The following is a 27,596-nucleotide window of genomic DNA, read 5'->3' on the forward strand; positions in this document are numbered from 1 at the left end:
TGTTCAACTGAAATAAAACCATTACCATTACCATTACCGCTTTAGTCACACTATTCAACGAGGTGTCCAAAAAAATGACAAAGAGCTGTCAAGTATGATGTCTTCCAATTCTGCACCGATGTAAACAACTACCGCAATAATAAACACGGCGTTAAGTGAAGTGTCAATCAAAAGTCAGCATTGTTATGAGCCGTAAATTTGGCACGTTTTTTTTTTTTTAATGCAACACCTATACTGGGTTAGATCACTCATCCTGTACTCTCTATTATAGTCAATCTGTTCGCTTTGTCCCCATAAATGCATTACCACCAGCACATCAATTGATGAATCATGGTAAAGAACACACACACACACACACAGAGAGAGACAGACATACGTTTATCTGCACGCCCTTGGCAGACCTACTGACTCTTAAACAGTTTCCACAGCAACATGAAGTGGCCGACAATAATGTATTCTGTTACAGCTAGGGCATGATTTGAATCGTCCCTCTGCCTTTCTTCTCTCTAATCGAGCATTAGCCTTTTTTTTTTTAATTTATTATTTTAAAACCACCGCATCGAAATTGACTGCAAGCTGCTCGTGGACATAAAAGAGACAAAATGCCCTCCTCGCATTGAATCCCACTAAATATATGCAACAGTTCTTCTACGGAGTGATACTCAAGAGGATACAAAAGTATCCCGATTGGCTGAAAAACAGTCCTGCAAAAATGCATGCTCACTGGCACCACTCATTGGACTCGTCTCTGGCCATTACTATGGTAACAGAATCAGGAGTGCAATTCAGAAATTTAGGCCAATAATATATCTCGGTAACCTCACTCCTCCACTCACAGGCTGGACGAACAGACACACTGTAGACCGGAGGACTACTTTAGTGTTTTGGTTAGGATTTATAGAAAAGAAATTCATATTTTTACCTGAATAAAGTTGCACTTTATGTACTAAAAAACTTCAAGCTGGTTAGCTAGGGAGCTAACTAGTTTGTTCCTTCTGAACTTAAGACGGCAAAAAATGTACCACTTCCACACAGATGATGTTGCACATGCCATGTTAAGGGAATGTCATGTCAGCCACAGTTTTGTGTCATTACTGCCACCTAGTAACCTGAATACTACATATCATATTTCAAAATGTTTTGACTAATAACAGACCATAGCCTACCATTAACGGGGGGTGTAGCGTGCAAGAGGTACGGCATTAAAAGGGATATTTTAATGCATGCACAAGCACCAACTAGTTCATGGTACATTTTTATTTTCATAAAATAATTATTAATAATAATTTATATATCATAAATAATATAATAAATATAATAGAAATATATAACATATGTATAATATTGATAATATTTTAATTATTTATTATTTATATATTTATTTATTATTTTATTATTAGTATGTTATTAATAAATGTATCAAAGCATTTCTCCCTATTTTTGTTGAAAACAAAATACATTTTGATGAACTTATTTACTAAAGAATGTAAAAAGGTAGAAACAAGCTTTATTTCCTGATTAAAGATTAAAGAGTCTAATCCACGGGTGGGCAAACTACGGCCCGAGGGCCACATGATGCCCACCAAGCATTTTAATCCGGCCTTCCAGTTTTTCAACTTTCAGTATTTCAACTTTTAACATACAAGCTGGCAACATGACTTGCAAGTCGGATAAAAAAAAAAAACAATAAAATTCAATTTCGGAAATTGATGTGGTCTGATGTTTAAAGTGCTCATGAAAAAAGATACATATAGCTGATAGTGTGACACTTTTACAGATAAAATTAGACAACTAATTCAATGCAGAATGTTAGAATTATAAGCGTAAAATAGTGTGTGTGTTAAGTATATGTTCTGCCCCCCGGGGCCCACAAGTCAAAAAGTTTGCCTAAACTGTGTTTTCCCATGTTAATATAGCCCTAAAAAACAATATTCTGTGATAATCGAACAGCGAGACACCATAATAATTACCATGAATGTATGCATATGTATGTAAAACAACGATTTCATATTGCTGTAATATTTAATAAACCCACTTAAATCATGCATTATATGGGTTCTACAAAAGAGGAAGAAAAGAAACCTCATACAAGAATGTGTAATCTTGTTTGATTAAATTATGAAAAAGAAACGCGTTTCAGATGTGGAGTTTAAAGCGAACAAGGGCAATTAAATTTAAATGATTACACTTGCAGCCTGTGAGGACGGGGATGTGAAGCGTACTGCTCGCTATGCAACATGCTGCGAAAATCCGGGCTACGCCGATGAACAAGAGAGATGGACTTGAGAAAAATAGATATTGAATTTCTGCAAAAATACTTAATAAAATATACTGTAGCTAGTTAGGACTGGAACTTGTATGCCTCTAGTGGGCTTACATGAACCATTTCATAAGAAAAAAATAACTGTTGCATCCCTGATTAAAAGTCAGGCTCACTTTAATCCAAAATGTTGCTCCAAACATCATTTGTGACATTAAAAAAAAAAACATACATCCGATGGCTCATTTTCAGTTGACCTCACGCAAAGCGATGAAAAGCTCAACGAGAAGCAGCGACGGCATCTTTCCTTTTTCGCAAACTTCTCGCCGCATCACAGGCCGTGTTGTGGACAAACTGGCGAGTGAGGATGAGGGGGGAAATAAATGAGAAGGAAAGGCTCGTTAATGAGAAATGCTATTTTTACCGCTTTGATGTCCCCCATGCACATAAGCACACAGCTTAGACAAAAACAAATTAGAGACATCTACAGCCTCCCAAAGACATTAAAAACATATTAGCACCACTACCATGCCAGGACCCACATTTGCACATGTGCTATGTGTGTGTGTGTGTGTACATTTCCAAACTTCCCAAAAAGTATATTGCGCGTGTTTGCACTTGTCCACGCTGCATGGCATTACGCATTCACTGTGACAGTCGTTCCTTATGGCTCGTAATAGACAAACAACATAATGGCACTATAGTTTCTGCAAGGCGAGATGACTCACAGGCGCGCGATGATTAATTTCCCAGCGGAGCTCGGTATAGAATACAAATCAACAAGCCAAGTGGTGATGAATGCACTTTGTCTAACTTTTACAACTAATACAGATGTCAATTCTCTATCTGCTCCGAGGCTGTTACTCATATTTTGGCATGATGGGGAGGAGATATGAGCTTGAGGCTGAGGGGCGGGCGGGGCGGGGTGGGGAGGGGAGGGGGGGGGGGGGGGGGGTTTGGGGGAATGGCCAAACGAAGGAATCCAGCCTTGTAGGAGGGGAAAGTTTACAAAGATTAATTAGTGAACAGCCACATTGCCTTTGTGCTGCCTATTTAGGATGGACTCCAATGAGTATCATTACTGTGATGGAGGAAGAAAAAAAAAACATTTTAAGCAACTTTTTCGCTATTTTACCACCACTGAAATAAATTTTAAGTACTTTTATATGATACTTCCATGTGACATGTGAGACATCTGGAGCAAAAATCTGAAATCAGTCACAATTATGTGAAACATGAACATTACTGTGCATTCTAGGCATGAGAAAACTAGTTAATATGAGCTAGCTAACAACGGACATCATAGAAAATACAGTCTTGTGCTGGAAGACACAGCCATCCCAGGGACAGAAGACATTGTCAGTGTTGTTGCTTTATGTAGTATGTGTATCTAGTATAATAATAAATAAATAATACATTTTATTTGTATAGCGCTTTTCAAAATACTCAGAGACTTTACAGAAAAATGGAGTTGAATTAAAACATGTAAACGGTGTAAAAGATACGTTAAAAATACAACATTCATTCATTTATACACAGTTTATACACAGTATAGTATGTCTATTAAGTACGTATGTATGTATGTACACCTTTAGTGTGCATTCTAGGCATGAGAAAACTAGTTAATACGAGCTAGCTAACAACGAACATCATAGGAAATACAGTCTTGTGCTGGAAGACACAGCCATCCCAGGGAAAGAAGACATTGTCAGTGTTGTTGCTTTATGTAGTATGTGTATCTAGTATAATAATAAATAAATAATAATACATTTTATTTGTATAGCGCTTTTCAAAATACTCAGAGACTTTACAGAAAAATGGAGTTGAATAAAAACAAGTAAACAGTGTAAAAGATACGTTAAAATACAACATTCATTCGTTTATACACAGTTTATACACAGTATAGTATGTCTATTAAGTATGTATATATGCCTTTTGGTAGTGTTTTAAATCATTAAAATACATATTGAAACTATTAGTACATGTTATCATCAGTGTACGTGTTAATACATGATCACAGCATGTATATTAAATGATGCAACGTTGTTAGAGGTTTTTTTTTGTTTTTGTTTTTTTTTTTTTAAGAGGTGTGTCCCAATGACGTGCATTGTTAGCTGGCTCATATTGACTTGTTTTCATGTTTTATATTGCACAGAAAAGAAACCAAAAAAAAAAGCATGGAGAACATGTTCAATGTACAGTTTAAAAACAATAAATACAACAGAACTCTTAAATTCTAACACACTGACTGACAAATGATCGTCAAAACAACAGCCTTCTTTTATCCTTTGCAATAATCCCTTACACAGACTACTGTTGCTGCTGTGGCTCCATGCCCCACCAGAACACATTCACAGCAACACACACCAGTACGAACCTTATTTATGTCTTAAATGGCCTACTTTTATGTCTACTATATTGGGTAATATAAGTGTAAATGTGACTATAGAGGTGTTATTTCATGTCTAGAGGGCTCTAATGTTGCAACTGACATTTAGAAGGTAGTAAGCAGGTTTTCTATGTTGTAATTAAAAAATATTCATTTTATAAATAAGAATTCCGGATCTGAAACCAATTAACCACAATAGGGTCAACCTGATGCTATCATATCATATTATATCGTATCATATATCATATCTGTACAGACAATGTATTAAGAAGCATTTCAAACAGTCTCACTTGCCATGTATGGACGTATGAACATCCTGCCTCTGACTCTAGCTAATACTTTTTTTTAAAATATTAGAGCCCTCTTGACATGAAATAACACCCCTACAGTCACTTTTACACTTGTACTGCCCAATATATTTGACTTAATAAAAATAAATAAGCCTTTTAAGACATACCGCAATGTGTTGCTATAGAGAAGAGTGAGTGGCGGACATTGAAGCGACGTCGTGGGTTCAAAGTTGACTTTTATCTTGCCGTTAAGGCTGCTATAGTGCCGTAATGTTTCAATTAGGGGTTACTGTGCCTGATGCGAGATCATATTCATATCTGCAATAAAAGCCTGTTGTTCAGGCGATCAAAAAAAAATTCATCTTTGCGTGTTTCACGAAACATTACAGTAACATTACTGACACCTAGTGACCAGTGCAGAACATTCACAGCGTCTTTGAATGCATTTTCTACATGCCTGATATTTGTGTTGCAGTTCATTTAGCCATTTTTATGCTTATGCTTTATGCAAAGGTATACATCATTTACTTCAATATGTATATTTTGGACTAATAACAGCCCATATTCAACCACAAACACCATGAATGAATATATATTCTTGTAAATCCGTGATAGAGTGAAGCCGTGGAATTCTGCTGTGCTGTATGTCCGCCTTTCTACTTACTCATGCACATAATAGCCTCGCTGCAATTATCGCCTACTTTCAATTAATGTTCTCTTTGCTGCCTCAGTAAATAAATGCCCCCCCAACTAGAATTAGAGCATTTAAGGTAAAAGTAGCCTTTGCGGACCTACCTGATGGATTTATTGGTATACATATAGGAATGCCACAGGGTCTCACTTTTTGGACAACTTCCCAGTAAACTCAAGTGACAAAACAGAAAAAAAAAAAAGAAAGATTCTTTTAAGTGTATCACAGTTGATCGCATGCATGGATTTCAACATGGTTGCCTGACGGACAGAAAGTAAAGAAGTGAAAAAAAAGACACTTACGGCGTATCTGAGTGAAAACAGAGAGGACAGGCGAGATGAGGCAGGACGGCTTTAAAACGAGCACACAAAGAAAACGTCTGCAATAACTGACCAGTGACTCTGGACCGCAGTTAATATATCTAAATAGATTTTAGCTCCAGCGCCACAGAGCTAATGCGCCGGCGCCAACACGCTGCAAAAACAAAACCAACTCACAATTGCTTTAATTCCACCTGCTGGCTTTGAAAGTGAAAATAGGAAGTGACATTATACACACACACACACGTATATATACGTATATACACACACACACACACACACACTGTGCTTGGCTTTGGTGCCTGCCTGCAGCTTCATTGGGTAGGTGGGGGCAGCAAGGTTGCGGGCTGCAATATTAAACCATCAATCACCCCACCCCAAATTAGGCATTTTACATCACACAAGCACTTACAGCCCCCCACCCCCCACCCCCTCCCACAGGTGGGGTCCAAGCCCGAGGAGAAGAGATTACATCACATAAGCAATGATGGGGGGGGGGGGCAGTGAGAGCCATGAATACATTACACCATCACTTCCAACACAATAATCGATCATAATGAATAAATATCACATTAACTTGTTATTTCTTTACTCTCAGGTATATATGAAGTATGCATATGTTCAAGTTGCAATATGGCTCCCTGCACGCACGCTTCCAGTAATACAATAAGTGATTCACACATGCACGTTTTGCAATATTATCTGAAACGCTATATAGATTTTCTAAATAGAAAATAGGGTTCATCCTTTCGTTTTTCAGTATGTGGCCCTCAGTGCAAGAGGTACCAAGGAGAAACCAGAGCCATTGAACACTATAGAAAGTAAACTTGGATATAGTAGCGTAGTCGGTGTACAACTAATCCACATAACTTCGAACTTCTTCTCTTCACTACAGATGATGTTCTGTCCCGTCTTGTGATCAGGACGTCATTAACAAGCACAGAGCAGCACAAGCAGCAAAGAAACCAAACAAAATGACAGCGAGGCGTAACGCGATGGCCTCTAAGGTAGGCTGGGGGAAACGTAGGAGTTGAAAAAGAAGACAGTCGGGAATATACGCAAGGGGGGGGGTTAGGTTAAATGACGCATGTACTTGTATTTAGCCCAATTAGCTCTACTTGAAGGGGTCTCAGATAAGCTGGGAGATATCATTTTCTACCGCTTATCCTCACGAGGGTCACGGGGGTGCTGGAGCTTATCCCAGCTGTCATCGGGCGAGAGGCAAGGTACACCCTGGACTTGTGGCCAGCCAATCACAGGGCACATATAGACAAACAACCATTCACACTCACATTCATACCTATGGACAATTTGGAGTGGCTAATTAGCCTAGCATGGTTTTGGAATGTGGGAGGAAACCGGAGTACCCGGAGAAAACCCACACATGCAAGGGGAGAACATGCAAACTACACACAGAGATGGCCGAGGGTGGAATTGAACTCAGGTCTCCTCATCCGCCGTGTAGCCGGGGAGATAACAGGATAACATTCATTCATTCATTCATTTTCTACCGCTTTTTCCTCACGAGGGTCGCGGAGGTGCCGGAGCCTATCCCAGCTGTCTTCGGGCGAGAGGCGGGGTACACCCTGGACTGGTAACATGATAACATGATTTATTCAATTCATGTTTATGGGCAACCAGTCCAGGGTGAATCCTTCCTCTCACGCAAAGTCAGCTGGGATAGGCTCCAGCACCTCTGTGACCCTCGTGAGGATAAGCGGTAGAAAATGAATGAATGAATGAATGTTTATTGGCAACCGGTCCAGGGTGAATCCTGCCTCTCACCCAAAGTCAGCTGGGATAGACTCCAGCATAGAAAATGGATGGATTTTTATGGGCAAAAAGATTCCCTATTCTGTGTTTCTAAAAAGATATATAGACAAATCAAATTATTTTGTGAATTAATATGACCTATTAGTAAAAACAAAATCAAAATGTAAGCAAACTTTTTGTATTTGTTGCCTAAATTAAGCATTTTCAAGCCTAAAAATAACAAATAAAAGGCCTTCATGGGACAATGATTTCATGGATGTGTAGTATTCTACATGAGACACACAAGCACCAGTCTTGGTCACCGGAAGAACAGGTTCTATTTTCGGTCTGAATTGTCTCACAACAGACACAATATAATCCCTCATAAAAATTCTCAACCCCCGACATCACTTCCTGTCTGACCGCCACTCTGCTCCCCTGGAACCACATTTACAGTAACACACACAAGCTATACAAAAATATTGTATAGGCTTTATTTTCTGTTGTGTAAAATAGAGTAATATGAATGTAAAAGTTACTATAGGGGTGTTATTTCATGTCTAGAGGTCTCTACTCGTATTGAAGAAGGTTGGAAAAAGGTTTCCTATGCTCTATGAAAATATTAAATTTCCATGATACCAATTAACCCCGGGATTACTGTATATGTAAAAAGATGATGAAGAGACAGCTCATTAGCATTAAAGCTACAGACACAAAATGAGGTGTTGCGTGAAGAGCTGACTTTTAAACTGTCTAAATTCCAGAAACTAGGTTTAGGACACAATTGTTGGACCTTTGAGACCGACTTTAAATATTGGGCCATGAATCCTACCAAAATATGAACTTGGTTGAGTAGTATTTGATAAGAAGACTACAACGTTGGTACATGAGCTGTAGAGCCCGGAGAGCATCATCACCGGGGAATATAATGTACTTTGTTTATGCTTTTGCACATAGAGCAAATTTTGGGTAGGGGATTGATAGAAAAGCTTATGAAAGCCGTTGCTCTCACTCATGGTAGCTCCGGCGGGATTTTTTAGAATCTCGTTACATTGGCTGAGATAAGCTGCCCGTGGGCGAACACTTCTCTCTGTGCTTCTGACCCCGGCCATGCAAAACAATGTAACCTCTGCAGCAACTTGTGCACAGGAGGAGAAGGTAATCAAGAGCATGGAGAACATTTGTGGAGCTGAGGAGGAGGAGGAAGAGGAAGAGGAGAAGGGGGGGTTGGTGGAAGGCAAAGAGGAACTGAAAGGTAAAAAGCGGCGTATCTCGAGGAAGTAAGAAGCAATACGGCGTCGGCAACAGGAAAAGGCGAAGAGAAAGAAAGAATACAAAGTGCTTGTTGCCTAATGGAATACATTAAACCAGGGGTCTCAAACTCACGGCCCGCGGGCCACGTTTGGCCACGCTAGTTTGAGGCCCCCACCTTGATATGAAAGTTTAATTTGTTTAATTTGTTTTTTGATTTGCTTATTTATTTCTCCATCTTTTGTGTTGAAAAATAAAAATTAACATTAAACATTTAATTATTTAATAATAAATAAATAAATAATTTGTTCATTTGTTAATTTGTTTTTTGATTTGCTTATTTATTTTTCCATCTTATTTTGTGTCAAAAATAAAAATTAAACATTTATTTAATAATTAATAAATAAAAATTAATTTGTTAATTTGTTTCACTTGTTTCGTTTGTTTTTTGATTTTGTGTCAAAAAATAAAAATTAACATTAAACATTTATTTAATAATTTAATAATAAATAACAATGAATTTATAATAATTTATTATAATTTAATGTTTGATCAGAGTTTTTGCAAAGAACCAACGCACTGAAAAAGTGGAGGGTATAGCCGAAGCATTGAAGACTATTATATTATGTATATATTTATTAAGATTTAATATTTAATATAATTAATATTTAATAATATTTTTATTCCATTTATATTTATTTATTTATTTATTTATTTATTTTTACCTGACCCAGACCCTAGCTCCAGTGGCCCCCAGGTAAATTCAGTTTGAGACCCCTGCATTAAACCATTTCATTCATCTGTGACAAAATATAATACACATAATATACATTTATCTACAGTATACAGCCAGCAATGTTATATGACATCATTTCCTCTGGGTGTGACCTTTCCGGCTTCAAACCTGAGACTGCACAGGAAGAGCGACACCTCGTGGTGTACAATCGACCCCAATCCACCACCGCCGCCGCCCCCGTCCCCGTCCCCACACGTCCCACCTCAATTGACTTTAGCATGACACCTGCCTCCTCTTCAAGGAGGCTTAATGAAGCCACATTCATCATAGCGGAACACTAACTATAGCAATTATTGGACTGACGTGTGCATCACTCACCATCACTCTCTGAGTGTGTGTGGTTTCTATAGCCCAAAATTAAGACCACCGGTTATGGATGAGGTGTCAGATATTATGGCTGCTCAACAGTAGAATGCATTAAAAATATATATTTTTTCTTTTAAAAAGGGAGGAAGAACGTTTATATTATTGATCGAGAATCATCACACCCGGTGCGCACACACACACACGCTCACATTGAGGAAGCAATTATAAATCAATTAGAGCTGAAATGAGGAAGCCTGGCTGTGGCACAGTTCACAACGTAATGTTTAGTTTGGAAAAGGGAAAAACGGGGGCTATTTTTCTAAATTGTTGTGTGGGGGGGCTACATTTTCATAAGGCAGGAAGGGTGATGGGGACGTCTCCCTTCACTAATTATGATGATTGTGTATAAAATACTCACGCCTCATAACTTACACTAAGTGGCGAATATAGTCGTAAATAAAACCAGAATGTGGATGAATATGAACATGGATGCTAGTCGAACGTGCTGCTTTTAAGGCCCACCAGTCAAAAAATACTCTCGGTATGACAGGACTGCTGCCAAGGGCCGACACCGGAAAGCGGCGACCCTTCCCACTTCAGTCCTTGAATGCACCGTGGTAGATGATGATGATGTAGCCTTTTATTCTTGTCACTTATACAGAAGTACAAGCGAAATAGTGCAATCACCCGTCCATACGTATACAACATACTATGCAGTGAAACAAGGGGTGACAGGACGGGATGATTGGGCGATAAAGGGGGGGAGGAAGGGGGACAACACTAGAAAAGGGGAGTGAAAACAACAACTCCAAACTAGACTCCTATATGAAGGACTGTTAGCTAACGTTCTCCGATGCTGCACAGCTAGATTATATTGGATCTTCCCGGTTCTAGGTTTCCGGTTATTGCCAGTCCCGCCTCAAAGAGATGGGGCGGGTTGGGGAGGGGCAAATAAGCGTATCTGTAAATGGAAGTTCTGTAAAAATCAGAGCAAAAATACCGCATTCATGCTCCGTTCTTGCTCGTTCTATGGCCATATTAATATGCAATAAATACTGTTGTGTGCACGACCCCTCTCTCTCTCTTTCTCAGCCTCGACATGCTTGTCGCTCAACACTTGTTGCTTGCAGGACGAGGACTGGGCTCCTGGCCTAAAGAGCGGGTGAGGCGTACGGGCGCCTGCCTCTTTTGTACCTGTTGGTCAATCCCCGGAAGCTGAGGGTACTGATGTCATAATGCAGTTTTTTTTTTTTTCCTAATCGTCATTTTAGCATGACAAGACTGCTATGCTGCTTTTAAGGTCCTACCATATCTTACTTATTGTGTGGAAATATGGGGTATTAACTATAAAAGCAATCTTCACTCGCTAAATGTACTGCAAAAAAAGGTCAGTAAGGATAATTCATAATGCCGCCTACAGAGAACATACTAACTCCTTATTTCTAAAATCACAAATACTTCAACTTGCTGATATAGTTCATCTTCAAACAGCTAAAATAATGCATAAGGCTAAAAATAACCAATTAATGTCATGCTAAAAATGTCATCCAATACTTCTCTACAAGAGAGGAGAAATATGATCTCAGGGAAGAACTACATTTGAAACACTTATATGCTAGGACTACGTTAAAAAGCCATAGCATTTCAGTATGTGGAATCAAACTATGGAATGGATTGAGTAAGACCCTCAAACAATGCACAACGATGAGCCAATTCAAGAAACAATACAAGCAGTTGATGTTTGCTAAATACAAGGATGAAGAGTCTTGAACCAGTCAAGACTGGTTGACAGTTACTATGGTACCCATTATGTCATTGTATGGTCATATCACCTCGTACTTCGGTACGGGACAAAAAATTACAAAAATTAAAACAAAAACAAAAAAAACATTAAACTGTATTATGGAAAGCAGGAAGTGAACAAATGTAACAGTTACTGATTGTAAAAGTACCAGATGGAGGGGTAGGATTTAATAAGCTTTGCTTCTTCCTACTCCTTTTGGACATGTGGAACTGTGAACTGATTATGTGATGCATTCAATTGTAATCTGATGCATGTTCAAATGAAATTAAACCATTACCATTACAAGATCCTGTACATAACAGGACCCTTCATCTGTTTAAGGACATACAACACAAAATGTGAGTCAAAGATCCCCCATAGGACTCCTTCCCTTCGTTCCCAAGTCCTAAAGTCTAGCGCCCGCTAGAAAAATTATTCGCGGAACTATTCATAGGAAGGGTTGAAACTAAAGTCTTGCCATCACTCTCCCAGAAAGGAACATGACACCTGTGATTAGACGCTGTACCTTCACAATAAAAGTCGAGTCATCAAACTCCTCCAGGTGCTCAGTGGGCCCTCCCAGATAAAGCCACACAGACACGGCGGCGTTCGCCCAATCACAGAAGTTACAGGGTCGATCTATCACACCGTTATCTACGGAAGAGGAATATTACCTGGTGCCAGGATAGCCCCCGCCGGGCACGCGCCGATGTAGGAGGCCGATAGCCGAGCCAGCTGTCATCCCTCCAGCCTGATTAACGACGTGCCCGGACCGGTGTTTAATGCCTTTAATATGGGCCGATGACGACGCCGTCACGCGGGCTGGGACACGCCCATCTCTGGTGACTGATGGAGTCGGGCTCGGCGCTCTGCTTTGCCATGCAGATACTGTAAAAATAGAAGCACACATCATTAAGAAATCACTCCTTTTCATTTCATACCTTGCTTTGTGCCATGTGGCGTCGCTTGATCACACAAAGACACACACTGGGGGGTTGGCTGTGAGAAAAGCATGCATGGTGAAGCACTACTGCGTGTCACAATAAACTATCAATTTGAACCAGGCATGTCATTTACCACCCAGAGTTTTTTTTTTTTTTTTTTATTAACCAGGAAAGTAAATTAAAAAACAGTACAAATGGAAGTCGATACTTTTTTATATATTTTATTATATTTAGACATTTATTTATATTTTATTTTATTATATATATTTTTTCTTTTGTTGTTTTGTCTTATGTAAGATTCTGTGATTATATATGTGTGGGGAAAAAATCACTTAATGAACACTTAAGACTGGTGCTTGTGTGCCTCATGTAGAATACTACACATCATGAAATCATTGTCCCATGAATGCCTTCTCCACTGCTCTGGCGTGGAGAAGGGGTAGGATTTAATAAGCTTTGCTTCTTCCTGCTCCTTTTCAGACATGTGTGTGACATGTATGTGTGTATATACGTATATATGTCATTCATTCATTCATTTTGTACCGCTTTTCCTCACGAGGGTCGCGGGGGGTGCTGGAGCCTATCCCAGCTGTCTTGGAGCGAGAGGCGGGGTACACCCTGGACTGGTGGCCAGCCAATCACAGGGCACATATAGACAACATAACAACCATTCACACTCACATTCATACCTATGGACAATTTGGAGTCGCTAATTAACCTAGCATGTTTTTGGAATGTGGGAGGAAAACGGAGTACCCGGAGAAAACCCACGCATGCACGGGGAGAACATGCAAACTACACACAGAGATGGCCGAGGGTGGAATTGAACCCGGGTCTCCTAGCTGTAAGGTCTGCGCGCTAACCACCATATATATATTTATGTATTAATATGCGTATGTATGCTGCATGTATATATGTGTGTGAGAGTGTATATATATATATATATATATATATACGTATACATATATATATATATATATATGTAAGTATATAAATAGATATTGCAAGTGTATATGTGAGATACATTAATGTAACATAGTATGCATGTCTGAAATAAATTAAGAAGAACAACAATGAACTCATCAGTGGTATTAATACAACAGTGGCACTGTTCCTGCAGTGTTGCATCATATACCATATACGTCTTTAATGACTGTGATTTCGAGAAAATAGGTAAATAAACATAAGCATAAAATAAGCATTTCTGGCACTGAACAGTTTTCTGCAAGGGTATGAAATTCAACTGATAAAGCCAATACTTCTCACCATTATTAGGGAGCATATTGTACAAAGTACAAGTGTTACACTTCATTTGTTTTTGTTGGGGTTTTTTTTGACATATCGTACTCATTTCGTACACAGCCACAAGAGGGCGTACTTGCACAGTGTCTGGGTATTGTTATGATAGTCTGTGATGTATTGACTAGCAGTTAAGGCTGCAGCGGAGTTCACTTCCAACATGGAACACTACCCAGCACTACACAGCATCATTTGCTGTGACATTGACATGTTTGGAATTCCGGAATGATGTGCCGTCAGTGCAGCATGTGACCTTAACGTTGATCCAGTAAGATGTTGGGGGGGTGTCTGGGGGATGCTTCCACCTTCCTTGCACTGAATAATGAAACAGTTATTATTGTAGTAACTCCTCTACACAGTTACCGCAAACTCTCCTCCTCCTCATCCTCCCTCCTGTTGCTGTATCGCCATGATCTGTCTATTACTCTCGGCCCGCCTCGCTCTCCTACTCCCACCTGCTAATTTTCGCTTCCTGCCGCCAGTTCTCTCGCTCCTTTGCCGGCGCATCGCTCTTTTTCATCATCCATCACCTCCTCTGCAATGTTCTCATTTAATCATCCCCTCAAGAAATATATTCACCTCGGAACAAGCCAGGGCCCCTTGGAGATCATAGGCTGCCGCTGCAAACCACAGCCAATTCCAGAGCTCCCGGGGAGGCCAATGGGAAAGATGGGAGGTTTGTGTGTGTGTGTGTGGGGGGGGGGGGGGGGGTAAAGTCCAGGAAAAGAGGAGCTAAGAGTAGGAAGCGAGACATTTACAAGGAACAGGGGGCGGGTAGCTGCCAGCGTGTAGGAGTGGAACGCGACCAGACCCAGACCCGCACTTTGGCCACCCCTGCCATAAACATCCCTCGCTACATTGTGGCCTTTACTCTTACTCTCTTACTTGTAGTTGAATATGCCCTATTAGTTTAAAATATTGCATATTTAAGCAAATTGTATGAATTCTTGGCCGAGAGTAAGCATTTCCATCTATAGGATGATTAAATAAAGAAAATACACATACTGTCCCTTGTTTATCACTGTCAATTATGACTTTGAGCTATGAGCTATGACTTTCTAAACACTGTAAAAAAACGTACCACTTCCACATGGAATGGGAGGTGAACTTTTTCACTCCATTCACTCGTATCTACAGTACTGTAATGTATCATAAATGTAATATTATGTCTTTCAATAACTGGTCACTAGGTGTCAGTGACATTACATTGATGAGCCAATAATCAAAGCATCAAGATTATGTATTTCTTTTTCATTATTATATTATTATTATGATTATATAATTATTATAGTGTCTACTATATTAAGGAATAGAAGTGATTATAGGGGTGTTATTTCATCGCTAGAGGGCTCTAATGTTAAATTGTATTCAGGTTTTCTATATACAGTATGAAAATATTCTATTCATTATAGAAAGGAATTATACTTTGCTATTGATATTGATATTCACTTATCACAGATTGGTTCCGGAACCAACTAACTATGATAAACGAGGGGATGACTGTATAATGCAGCCCATACTTTCGCTAGCAATATAGTCTTGGAGAAGCCAGACCATTAATGCTGAACTTCGGCCAATAAGGAAGTTACATTTAGTAAAAATAAAACAATAATTCAGCCTGTTAACTATCATATGTATTTTTGAATGATTATGTCTAACCTATTACTGCTGGTGAGAATACCGAGTGGTAATTTGGTCCAATCCAATCCAATCCACTTTATTTATATAGCACATTTTATAAACAGTTTCCAAAGTGCTGCACAGACTATTAAAATTAAAATTAAAATTAAAATTAAAATTAAAATTAAAATTAAAATTAAAATTAAAATTAAAATTAAAATTAAAATTAAAATTAAAATTAAAATTAAAATTAAAATTAAAATTAAAATTAAAATTAAAATTAAAATTTAAAAAAGTACAAATTAACTTGAAAAACACGAAGCAAAGCAATAAAAGTATTTAAAAAAATACAATTTAAAAAACTAAAAACTAAAAATTAAATTTTTTAAAAAGGACTAAAAGACAGCAGAGTTAAAAGCCACAGAATAAAAGTGGGTTTTAAGACGAGACTTAAAGCTTTCGATGGTGGGGGGCCTTTTTAACTTGAGAGGGGAGCGAGTGCCATAGCTTGGTCTCCCCTGGTCTTGGGCACCACCAGTTGGATCTGATCCTCGGACCTCAGTGACCGCACTGGAGTGTAAATGAGGTCTGAGATGTATTTAGTGGGTCTGCCCATTCAACGCCTTAAAAGCAAACAATAAAATCTTAAAATCAATCCTAAAACACACAGGCAACCAATGCAAGGAGGCCGGAATCGGGGTGATGTGCTGCAGAGTTGTGGACTAACTGTAAACGGGAGAGAGATTTTTGTCTAATTCCGGAGTAAAGTGCATCACAGTGGTCCAGACGTGATTTGGTGTGTTGATATTCTTAACAGCCGGCCTGCATTAGCTCTGTTTAGTAACTTTAGTAAGCTATGGCTTCCAGTAACATTTAATAAAACAAGTTGAGAGAGGTGCTGGACCCAGGTGCTTAGTGCTAGTTGACTCACTCTTATCATGTGTGGGTTGGATTCAAATGTCTTCTTTTCCCCCTAGTCCAGAGTGGCATCCCGCAGGGAGTCTACCATGAGGTAAGCACACATCCAAAAACAGAGTGAAGGCGCAGGGTGAGATCACGATGTCCCCCCTCAGATTGGATTTTAATGAAATATCAGTTCTCAGAGAGGCTCGCCTTAAGGCTTGTTAGCTGGGGTTTGCATCACGAAGAGAATATCAATGACATCAAAGCCCGGTCCCCTCGGGTTTTTAATAAACACTCACCTGCCACTTCATTAGGTACACCTGCACACTCTAACAAGCTCCAAAAGACGAGCTGTATCAGTGTGTCTGCTTTTACAGACGGTAATGTTCAGTTTTGATGACAATGTCAATGTTTATTATTCTGGTTTTAGTTCATGGAGGACGAAATAAGTCGTACAAAGGTCAAGAGATGTTTTAGACCACCGTAACGGCCTTCTTAAAAAAAATATGATCTCAAGGAAGAACTAAATTTGAAACACTTATATGCTAGTGCCATAGCATTTCAGTATGTGGAATCAAACTATGGAATGGATTGAGTAAGACCCTCAAACAATGCACAACGATGAGGCAATTCAAGAAACAATACAAGCAGTTGATGTTTGCTAAATACAAGGATGAAGAGTCTTGAACCAGTCATGATGTGCTATACATATCACTATATTGACACTTAGTATGGTACCCATTATGTCATTGGATGGTCACATCACCTCATACTTTGGTACGTGATTAAAAAAATTAAATAAAAATTTAATTTAATTTAATTTAATTTAATTTAATTCATTTTCTACCGCTTATCCTTACGAGGGTCGCAGGGGGTGCTGGAGCCTATCCGAGCTGTCTTCGGCCGAGAGGCAGGGTACACCCCGGACTGGTCGCCAGCCAATCACAGGGCTTAAATTAAATTAAATAAAAAAACTTAAATTATCTTAGAAATGCAGGATGTGAACAAATGTAACAGTTACTGATTGTAAAAGTACCAGATGGAGGGGTAGGATTTAATAAGATTTGCTTCTTCCCACTCCTTTTGGACATGTGGAACTGTGAACTGATTATGTGATGCATTCAATTGTAATCTGATGCATGTTCAGATGAAATAAAACCAGTACCATTACCGGGCTCACGAAACGAGCTGTACTACATCTAGAATGCTGCTGCTCGAGTCCCGCCTAGAACCATATGACCATATTAGTCCAGTACCCAGGTCTAAAGTAGTTTGCATGTTCTGCCCATGTGTGTGCGTGGGTTTTGAATGAAAGCATGGTAAACTTAGGTGTTATACATACAGCACATGGACAGGTTGGGTTTAGTTACAGCTCATTTCCCCTTTTCAACGTCATGTTTAATAGATATATCCAAGTGTGATGCACTACACCACTACAAACAATAATAAACAGTATTGTTTCCATCAAGGTGTGTATATGATCACACTCTGTATGCACCCAAAGTGTGTTAAATGGATGCCAAAATGCAAAACATCACCAAATGCAGCAGGTAGCTTTTTCTACTGTGGTCTTTTGCTTGTTAAATAGATGGATTATGTGAAAACTACTCAAATGATACCCATTCAGGAGGGGGTGGAACATGGGCCAAGGAACAACTACACAAGAGGTGCTGAGGCAGGATTTTTGTTTGTTTACTCTTGTTAACATTACATTTTCCTTTTTTTTTTTCCTCAGTGAATAATGCATGAATCTTAATAAGAAAAGTCAGGCATATACAGGAGGAGTGTATTCATCAAGGTGTACAGTTTGTTGACATCGGAGCATACACGGCCGTGGCTGTTTTTTTCTTTAAGTTATTGTCACGTCGCACTTTTTTTTGCACTTCCTGTGAGGTTAAAGATGCCGCCTGCCCTTCCCATCTGTGCGTTTATTCACACATTAGCACTATTTACAGGCAAAGTGAAGACGCATACACACACACACCAAAAAACATGCACGCTTTCATGTGTAATTGCATATGCGGGGGAACAGAATGTAAATGCAGCAAATAGTTAATGCTACATTGTGCGCGCTAGAAGGTGAGTCCATTAGCCAGTATGATCAAGGACGTGTACCACAAATGAAACACTCCATACAAAATGTCCCCGCCGCTTGTAAAGCGACAAAAAGTGTTTTGATTTTTTTTTTCTTTCCCCATATATAAAGAGTCTGTGTAATAATCATCTATAAGTGGATAATCTAAGAGTACAAGCACGCAGCATGTACTGTAGATGTGATAAGCTACAATGTTTTCCAGCTCTCAGCTCCCAAGTGATGTATCATAACAATAATCACTGTCAAGCCCGGCATATGAAGGTGTTTCTTTCAGAAGATGCTGGAAGTGGAGGGGAGGAGGAGATGAAGGCAGAAGTGTGGGTAATTATGAAGCCGTAATGGAGTCGGCGTCTAGCAAGAGCCTAATGAGCTTACAATAGTCCACCGTTGAGAGTTGATTCCCGAGAAGAGGAAGGAAAAACATGGGCCAATAGGAGGTGAGTCCGGACATTCACAAGGAGCCAACATGCAAAATATACCCCCCCATGGGTGGTAAAATAATATTAACTCATTCAATCCAAGACATTTTTCAAAAGCAGTCCTCTTCATACTGGATTTGGATATTAACTGATTTTTCAAGGCACACAGAATATTGTGTTATTGGGCTTTGTAGACATGGTACAAGCCAAATTCATATAAAATGCACTTCTGCCATCTTATATCAGAAAATATGCTTGTTTGACACAGAAAAGCACATTTATTAGCATTTAGCGTCTACCAAGTGCTCACGCTTCATGACACACTCTTGGTAACAGTAATAGTAATAGTTTTATTTCATTTGAACATGCATCAGATTACAATTGAGTGCATCGCATAATCAGTTCACAGTTCCACATGTCCAAAAGGAGTAGGAAGAAGCAAAGCTTATTAAATCCTACCCCTCCATCTGGTACTTTTACAATCAGTAACTGTTACATTTGTTCACGTCCTGCATTTCCAAGATAATTTAAGTGTTTTGTTTTTTGTTCATTTTTAATTTAATTTATTCTATTCTAATTTATTCTATTTTAATTTAATGTAATTTAATTTATTCTATTTTAATTTAATGTAATTTAATTTATTCTATTTTAATTTAATGTAATTTAATTTATTCTATTTTAATTTAATGTAATTTAATTTATTCTATTTTAATTTAATGTAATTTAATTTATTCTATTTTAATTTAATGTAATTTAATTTATTCTATTCTATTCTATTCTATTCTATTCTATTCTATTCTATTCTATTCTATTCTATTCTATTCTATTCTATTCTATTCTATTCTATTCTATTTTATTTTATTTTATTTTATTTTAATTTATTTTATTTTATTTTATTTTAATTTATTCTATTGTATTTTATTTTATTTTAATTTAATTTAATTATCTTTTATTTAATTATCTTTTATTTTATTATCTTTTATTTTACTATATTTTATTATCTTTTATTTTATTTTAATTTAATTTAATTTGTCACATACCGAAGTACGAGGTGATATGACCATCCAATGACATAACGGGTACCACAGTAAGTGTCATGACTGGTTCAAGACTCTTCATCCTTGTATTTAGCAAACATCAACTGCTTGTTTTGTTTCTTGAATTGGCTCATCGTTGTGCATTGTTTGTACTCTTTGTGCTTGAGATGGTAGAACAAATTTGTTGCGTTCCCACCTTCTGACATCATTGCATATTATGATCTCTTCCTCCCACTTCTGCTGATTTTACACTTTTTTTTTTAAAACCAACATAGCATGTGTGCTTTATGGCATATATGTCAAACTCCGGCCCGTGGGGCCAAATCCAGGCCCGCAATGCAATTTTATCTCGCCCGCGGAACTGTGACCTTATCATGCAAAGTGTTGACAGCGATCTGTGTAATTAAGCGATTCCTCTAGTATAAACTACTCCACTGGGATTTTCATTTGAAAAGTAGAAACAACATTCTCTATTGCACAACAATAATCACCACTTAATACGGGTGCCATATTCAGATCAAAAGTCAAAAATTCATTGTACATAAACTAAAAAAGCAAAGCATGATGGGAAACACATCATCTGTCCATTCCACAGCTGTAAACTAAAAATACTGGACTCCACCGTGCAGCTCAGGCACACAAGAGTAAGTCGAAATTTCAAGCAGGAATGAATGGACATGAAAAAAATGCACATTTCCCCCATAAAAAATATCCACATGGGTCGGGGGTATTGTCTAGTTTGTCCCACCACCTAAAGTAGGCTTTGAGTTTTGGCCCTTTGTGCGATCAAGTTTGACACCCCTGCTTTATGGGTTAGTGAATAAAATGTCCGTTAATTATTGTAAATCCAATTGATGTAATACATCATTGGATAATTCTGCCCGGTAACTCAAAAATGGATATTGCCTGACTAACTTTTCTTATGGGATATCAGCCTTTGCACACATTGCTACAAAATCTTCAACAAACTATTTGGTTACAGGGCTGGACACTTGCCATCAATGAGGAAGATCAAGGAAAGATCCCAGAATGAAAGTACACAATTTTTTCATAGGTTGGCTGTTCCTGCGACTTATAAATGAAAATATATATAATTTCACACAAGAGTGCACTCTGGACTTTCATACCGATATCTCCTACTTCTTAACAATTCAATATTTAAACAGTAATTAGCTTACAAAAGACAACTGAGAACGACACAAATGCGTCGTCTTGCCTTCCAAGATGACGTCATGTCTGTTTTGGTCAAGTAGTAGTAAAATAAATTACAAACAAAAACTGCGACTTATACTCCAGTGCGACTTATGTATGTTTTCTACCTAATTATGCATTTATACGCATATATACGTGTATATATATATACACACACGTATATATACATACACGTATACATACACGTATACATACACGTATACACACGTATACACACGTATATATACGCGTATATATACACGCGTATATATACGCGTATATATACGCGTATATGTATGTATATGTATATGTATACACGTGTATATATACACGTATATATACACGTATATATATACACGTATATATACACGTATATATATATATATATATATACACATACATACATATATATGTATATATATATATATATATATATGTATATATATATATATATATATATGTATATATATATATATATATATATGTATATATATGTATATATATATATATGTATATATATATATATATATATATATATGTATATATATATATATGTATATATATATGTATATATATATATATATATGTATGTACGTATGTACGTGCATATGTATGTATGTACGTATGTACGTGCATATGTATGTATGTACGTATGTACGTGCATATGTATGTACGTATGTACGTGCATATGTATGTATGTACGTATGTACGTGCATATGTATGTATGTACGTATGTATGTGCATAGGTATGTATGTACGTATGTATGTGCATATGTATGTATGTACGTATGTATGTGTGTGTACGTACGTATGTATGTGTGTGTACGTATGTATGTGTGTGTACGTATGTATGTGTGTGTACATACGTATGTGTATATATATATATATATATATATATATATATATATACACACACATACGTACATATACATAGCAGTTTTCTGTAGAAAGTGAAACCTAAGCCTGTGTGCACTGAATGTGCCAGGTGTGTGTGAAAGTGAGAGTCAACTCTGACTGAGACCAATGTACAGTATCTACTGTATCTCCCAGTGATTTCCCATGAGTCATAGCTTAGTGCTAGGTGAGTATGTGATAAGTTATTGGACTGACAATACACTGAGCTATTACACTGTATGATACCTAAGCGTGGCAGAGCCTCTGAGCAGGTTACATTGACTGTACATATACAAGTAGTAGACTACAAAATGAATATAATAGACTGCTGGGAATCAGTGAATACTATTTCATGGAAGAAATACTACAATTTAGCAATGTTTCTGATAGTGTTTGGGTCAACAGAGAAAGCTCTGCTGGCCCTGACTGCACGCCACGGTCCCTTGAGAAGCTGTAATAAAAATGTTTGATTGCTATGTTTATCCAGCAGGAAACATCTTATTTTTCTAAATCAACACCACAAAGAAAAATCTTAGAAAAATTCTGTCATTTCAGATAAAAAAACAAAACCATTTGGAGATACATGCATTTTATTGGGCAACATCTGTTATTATGCGGTGATGTATTAGCCTCCTTTGTTTACTTTTTTCTTTAGCAGTTTGAGTCAACTTCTTGTCATTTTACTATGATTTATTTTTTTGAACACTGGACATTCCTGCTGATGTTTTTGTGCCTAAAGACCCAGAAAAATAAAACAAAACAGGTAGGTACTGTACATTACAGGGGAATAACTTCACTTTTAACAGAAAAGCAGTGGGAGACAAAGCTTTCAGGCTCAATTTTCACACATACTTCACTCACTAAGTGCTCTTTGTGAGCTTTGTGCATGTTTCCCTTCATTACATTTACTACTAAATACAGCAAGGTGCGTGAAAATATGCATTTAAAGTTAAACTGCTGCAAGTCCCACGTGTAAAAAAAAAAAAAAACTAAATTCAAATAAACCAGTGAGGACATTAAAAAGGGAGTTAAACTGAGTCTTTAATAGTTTTCCAGCGACTACGGCTTATAACGTAATCCTAGATGACATGTTTTGGAGTAAGTGTGAAGATTAGGCGGTATTTCAGTGGCTTTATCAGAGGCTTTTGGGACACACAAGTCGCTTCCCACCCCACACACACACAGGCATCCCACTTTGCACAAGCCCGCCACGAACCGCTCCTGCACGGCTCACAAATATGCAACAGCTGTAAAAGTAAATCGATGATGAAATCAGGAGGAGGCGGTGTGCACACAGAGTGACAGTGGAATATAAATGCAGTTTACTCTACCATATGTAACGTGTGGGAACAAAGGGCACAGTAATGACATGTACCATGAAGCTATAAGAAGATTCAGTTTAAAAAAAAAAAAAAAAAATCATCACCCTCAAACATTGGCATTTTATGCCGTTTTTGGGTGCTTCCGGGGGCCCCTGTTGAGTGTTAGGTTTCCTCTTTTTTTTTTTTTTTTTTACTAGAAAAGTGCATTAGAAGCAAGTTGAAAAAAAAACATACTAACCCCTTACGTTTTTTGTCAAAAATCACCAAATTCAAACACTGGCATTTTATGCCATTTTTGGGTACTTCCGGGACCCCTGTTGAGTGTGTGTTAGGTTTCCCCATTTTTTTTTTTTTTGCTAGAAAAGTGCATTAGAAGTAAGTTGGAAAAAAAAACTGAAAAAACCACATACTAACACCCCTTACGTTTTTTGTCAAAAATCACCAAATTCAAACACTGGCATTTTATGCCATTTTTGTGTGCTTCTGGGGCCCCTGTTGAGTGTGTGTTAGGTTTCCTCATTTTTTTTTTACTAGAAAAGTGCATTAGAAGTAAGTTGAAAAAAACTGAAAAAAATGACATACTAACTAACCCCTTACGTTTTTTGTCAAAAATCACCAAATTCAAACACTGGCTTTTTATGCCGTTTTGGGGTGCTTCCGGGGCCCCTGTTGAGTGTGTGTTAGGTTTCCCCTTTTATTTTTTTTTTTACTAGAAAAGTGCATTAGAAGCAAGTTGAAAAAAACTGAAAAAAAAAGACATACTAACCCCTTAGGTTTTTTGTCAAAAATCACCAAATTCAAACACTGGCATTTTATGCCGTTTTTGGGTGCTTCCGGGGCCCCTGTTGAGTGTGTGTTAGGTTTCCTCATTTTTTTTTTTTTTTTTACTAGAAAAGTGCATTAGAAGCAAGTTGAAAAAAAAACTGAAAAAAACGACATACTAACTAACCCCTTACGTTTTTTGTCAAAAATCAACAAATTCAAACACTGGCATTTTATGCCATTTTTGGGTGCTTACTGGGCCCCTGTTGAGTGTGTGTGTGTGAGGTTTCCCCTGTTTTTTTGACCTGTAAAGTGCATTAGAAGCAAGTTAAAAAAAGGAAAAAAAAAAAAAAAAGAAGATTCAGTTCCGGTTAGCTTGACGATACGGTGGTTAACTTCTCTTTAGTCAGTTAAAATGTTACTTCAAACAAATTCTGTACTGTACTTCTGTACTTTTATTTTAAATGGCGCTACGGTAAATGATAGAGAGCAGTGCTCTCTATCACTGAAATTATTTCCGGAGTGTTTAAAAAAAAAAAAAAAAAAAAAAGCATGTGACACAGCACTATTATTATTGCACCGCTTTGAATTTTTTGGGAGCCAGTGATGTATTACCTTTTAGGGCAATTTCTGGTAGCGCTCCGGTCTAATTAGCAAGCTAATTCATCTCACTTGCACTGTTTTTTCAGTAACACCTCCATGAAGGCGGCCATGGCGGGCGGCGTATAAGAGGAGACGATTGTCAAAGAATGTCGGTACATTAACTGGAGATTGCCAACAGAGGTCAATAAAGGTCAGAGATGACTTAACAGCACTTTAAAAAGCACCTGAAAGAAGGTTGCATTCATTATAATAATAATGTCGATTTTGCTTTTATTGGTTAAATGCACAAGCGGGTGAAGTTGTATATTAATAATAATACATTTATTTGTATAGCGCTTTTCAGAGTACTCAAAGATGCTTTAGGAGTAGAGAAAAAATAAAAATACAGTTGAGTAAAAAATGCATTAAAATACAATATCCAAACATTCATTTAGAGCTAAAACAAGGCTAAAAGCGGGGCGCAGCAGTCAGGTATAAAAAGTTAGACATTAAAAACAGATTTAAACAGTTTTGAGTTGTTTTTTGAAGGTGGGAAGGTCAGGGCAAGCACGGAGTGAACGGGGCAAAGAGTTCCAGAGGGTGGGGGCAGCAATGGAGAAGGCTCCGTCTCCCCAGGTTCGGACTATTCTGGTTGATTATAGCGGCGTATGTAGACACGCAATTGGAATATTCCTTTCCATGTATACCATTGCTTTCCGAAAGGTCATTCGGAAAAACTCATGTAAAGGTGGCCACTGTTAAGTTTCAGGAAATTGTGTTCCATCCATTAACATTCCATTCCATTTTTTCCCGAGAAAGACGCAACACTGGTGTCTCAAGTGTTATTATTTTGTTTAAGTGAAGGAGTATAGGTGCACTTGAGGAAGGCGGCTATCAGGAAGCACGCAGCGTTTACACGTCGACACATCGAGCCACTGAGGCGTGTTGCTATAGAAGCGAGGGCGGGCAGTCCCCCCCCACCTCCCCTCCTCTAAAAAGGGACATCACACACCTACACACAAAAGAAGTGTTCACTTAATGTGCTCCTGAGGGACCGGCTCTCTCTGCAGCACACCATTCATGCCTTCAACAGTCTCCCCTTCTCCTCCGCTGCCTTTCAATCACCGTTGCGCTCTTGTGCAGGTAAAGGGTGTATATGAACAGAATACATGGCATTTTATTTTATTGGGCTCTTAAGGTATCCACTTAGAACAACTTTTTGTACCACTTGATTATTGGAGATTTTCCTTAAAGGTGCACGCTTCAACGCCACATAGGAAATAATGTTATTGTTTGCTAAGAATTGCACTAGAGGGCAAAACGCCACCAAGGCTGAGGAATCCAATCTCATACATTTAAAGCAATGACAGTCGGGACAATATGTTCAGTACATTTTGCTGGATTTCATAAGAAAACATGAATCATCTTCCAGAAGCTACTTTTCCATGGTAGTTATAGGTTATCACATGGTTTGGCTGGTATCAGGCCGAAGGTCGAGTATGTGATGATCTTATTATCACATACTATTTAATCATGAGCTTATTATCGCGTACTATTTAATCAAAAGACCATTTTGTTTCCAGAAAATGTTCAGTTTATTACATGTATTATATCTAAACAGTGTAAACACAACAATTGCCAAAATATTTCAACCATAATATTTTATCAACAGTCTTATCTTATCAATGTCTGACAATTAAAGTTCCATTAATCAAGTTTGGGTTTTTTGGTGACTGGAGAAGCACTAGGAATATTTATAGTGTGTGTTCACGCTCGTGCGCTGTTCTCTGATTGGTTGTTTCACGGGCACGATACCAGAGCAGCGCGCTCTGAGTGGACAGCTACAGGGGCTGATACTGGACATTATCACATACTACAGTATTAATTGTCCCTGTACCCTAGAAAAGGCCGAAATGATACTGTGTCAAAGCCCAGGGCAGTGATACTGATAAAATATAGAGTTTAACCATGTCAGTATCAGCCCCCGTAGCTGTCCACTCAGAGCGCGCTGCTCTGGTATCGTGCCCGTGAAACAACCAATCAGAGAACAGCGCACAAGCGTTTTTTTTTGCTGTCGTCTGTGCTCTGTCAACATGTCAGCGGTTGACACACCCGGCGAAAGACAAATAGGGAAAATAGCAAACAGAATATTAGAAATGGAACGTTTTATCACCATTAATGAGGAGGACACTCTTGAAATGATCGAAAAAACTAAAAATGCAAATACAAGTCGCGACTGCAACTGCAAGAACGAACGAAGACTGGTAGAAAGTATTCCCCCGCGTGAGTTAGACAAATACGTGTCTATGTTTATTGTAACGTCGTTGCCGACGCTATGGAAAGGACACGACTGTGATCGCTAACAAGCTTTTATTACACAACAATACTGGCTACTGTCGGCCGTAACCACGCCGTTGCAACCACCGCCAGCAACGCAACAGTGCTTCCTCAACACGACACGCCCCCACCCCTGGTGCATTCACAGTCACGCGGAACAGTCAGACACTCAAGAGCACAACATGTCAACATGAACACGTCAGGGTCGCTACATTATTTTATCAATCAGAAGAAAATGGGGATGAATACGAGCCTGATTCTCTCAAATCAAAATTCAACTCTCTGGCACGTTACATGATGGAAAAATGAAAGTACGTGATAAGCTCATGATTAAATAGTATGTGATAATGAGA

At 38.2% G+C, this 27,596-nt stretch overlaps 1 protein-coding gene across 3 annotated transcripts in view; it reads right to left on the reverse strand.

The window, feature by feature from the left end:
• Nucleotides 1-27,596, reverse strand: part of adgrl1a (adhesion G protein-coupled receptor L1a) — a 286,520-nt gene that overhangs the window by 225,606 nt on the left and 33,318 nt on the right. For all 3 annotated transcript variants that reach the window (XM_058050254.1, XM_058050252.1, XM_058050253.1), the window contains exon 5: nt 12,513-12,726. The gene's annotated coding sequence lies outside the window, so the exon portion shown is untranslated. The remainder of the gene's footprint in view (nt 1-12,512; nt 12,727-27,596) is intronic.

This window comes from Doryrhamphus excisus, chromosome 15 (assembly GCF_030265055.1).
Source record: "Doryrhamphus excisus isolate RoL2022-K1 chromosome 15, RoL_Dexc_1.0, whole genome shotgun sequence".
Lineage (NCBI taxonomy): Eukaryota > Metazoa > Chordata > Actinopteri > Syngnathiformes > Syngnathidae > Doryrhamphus > Doryrhamphus excisus.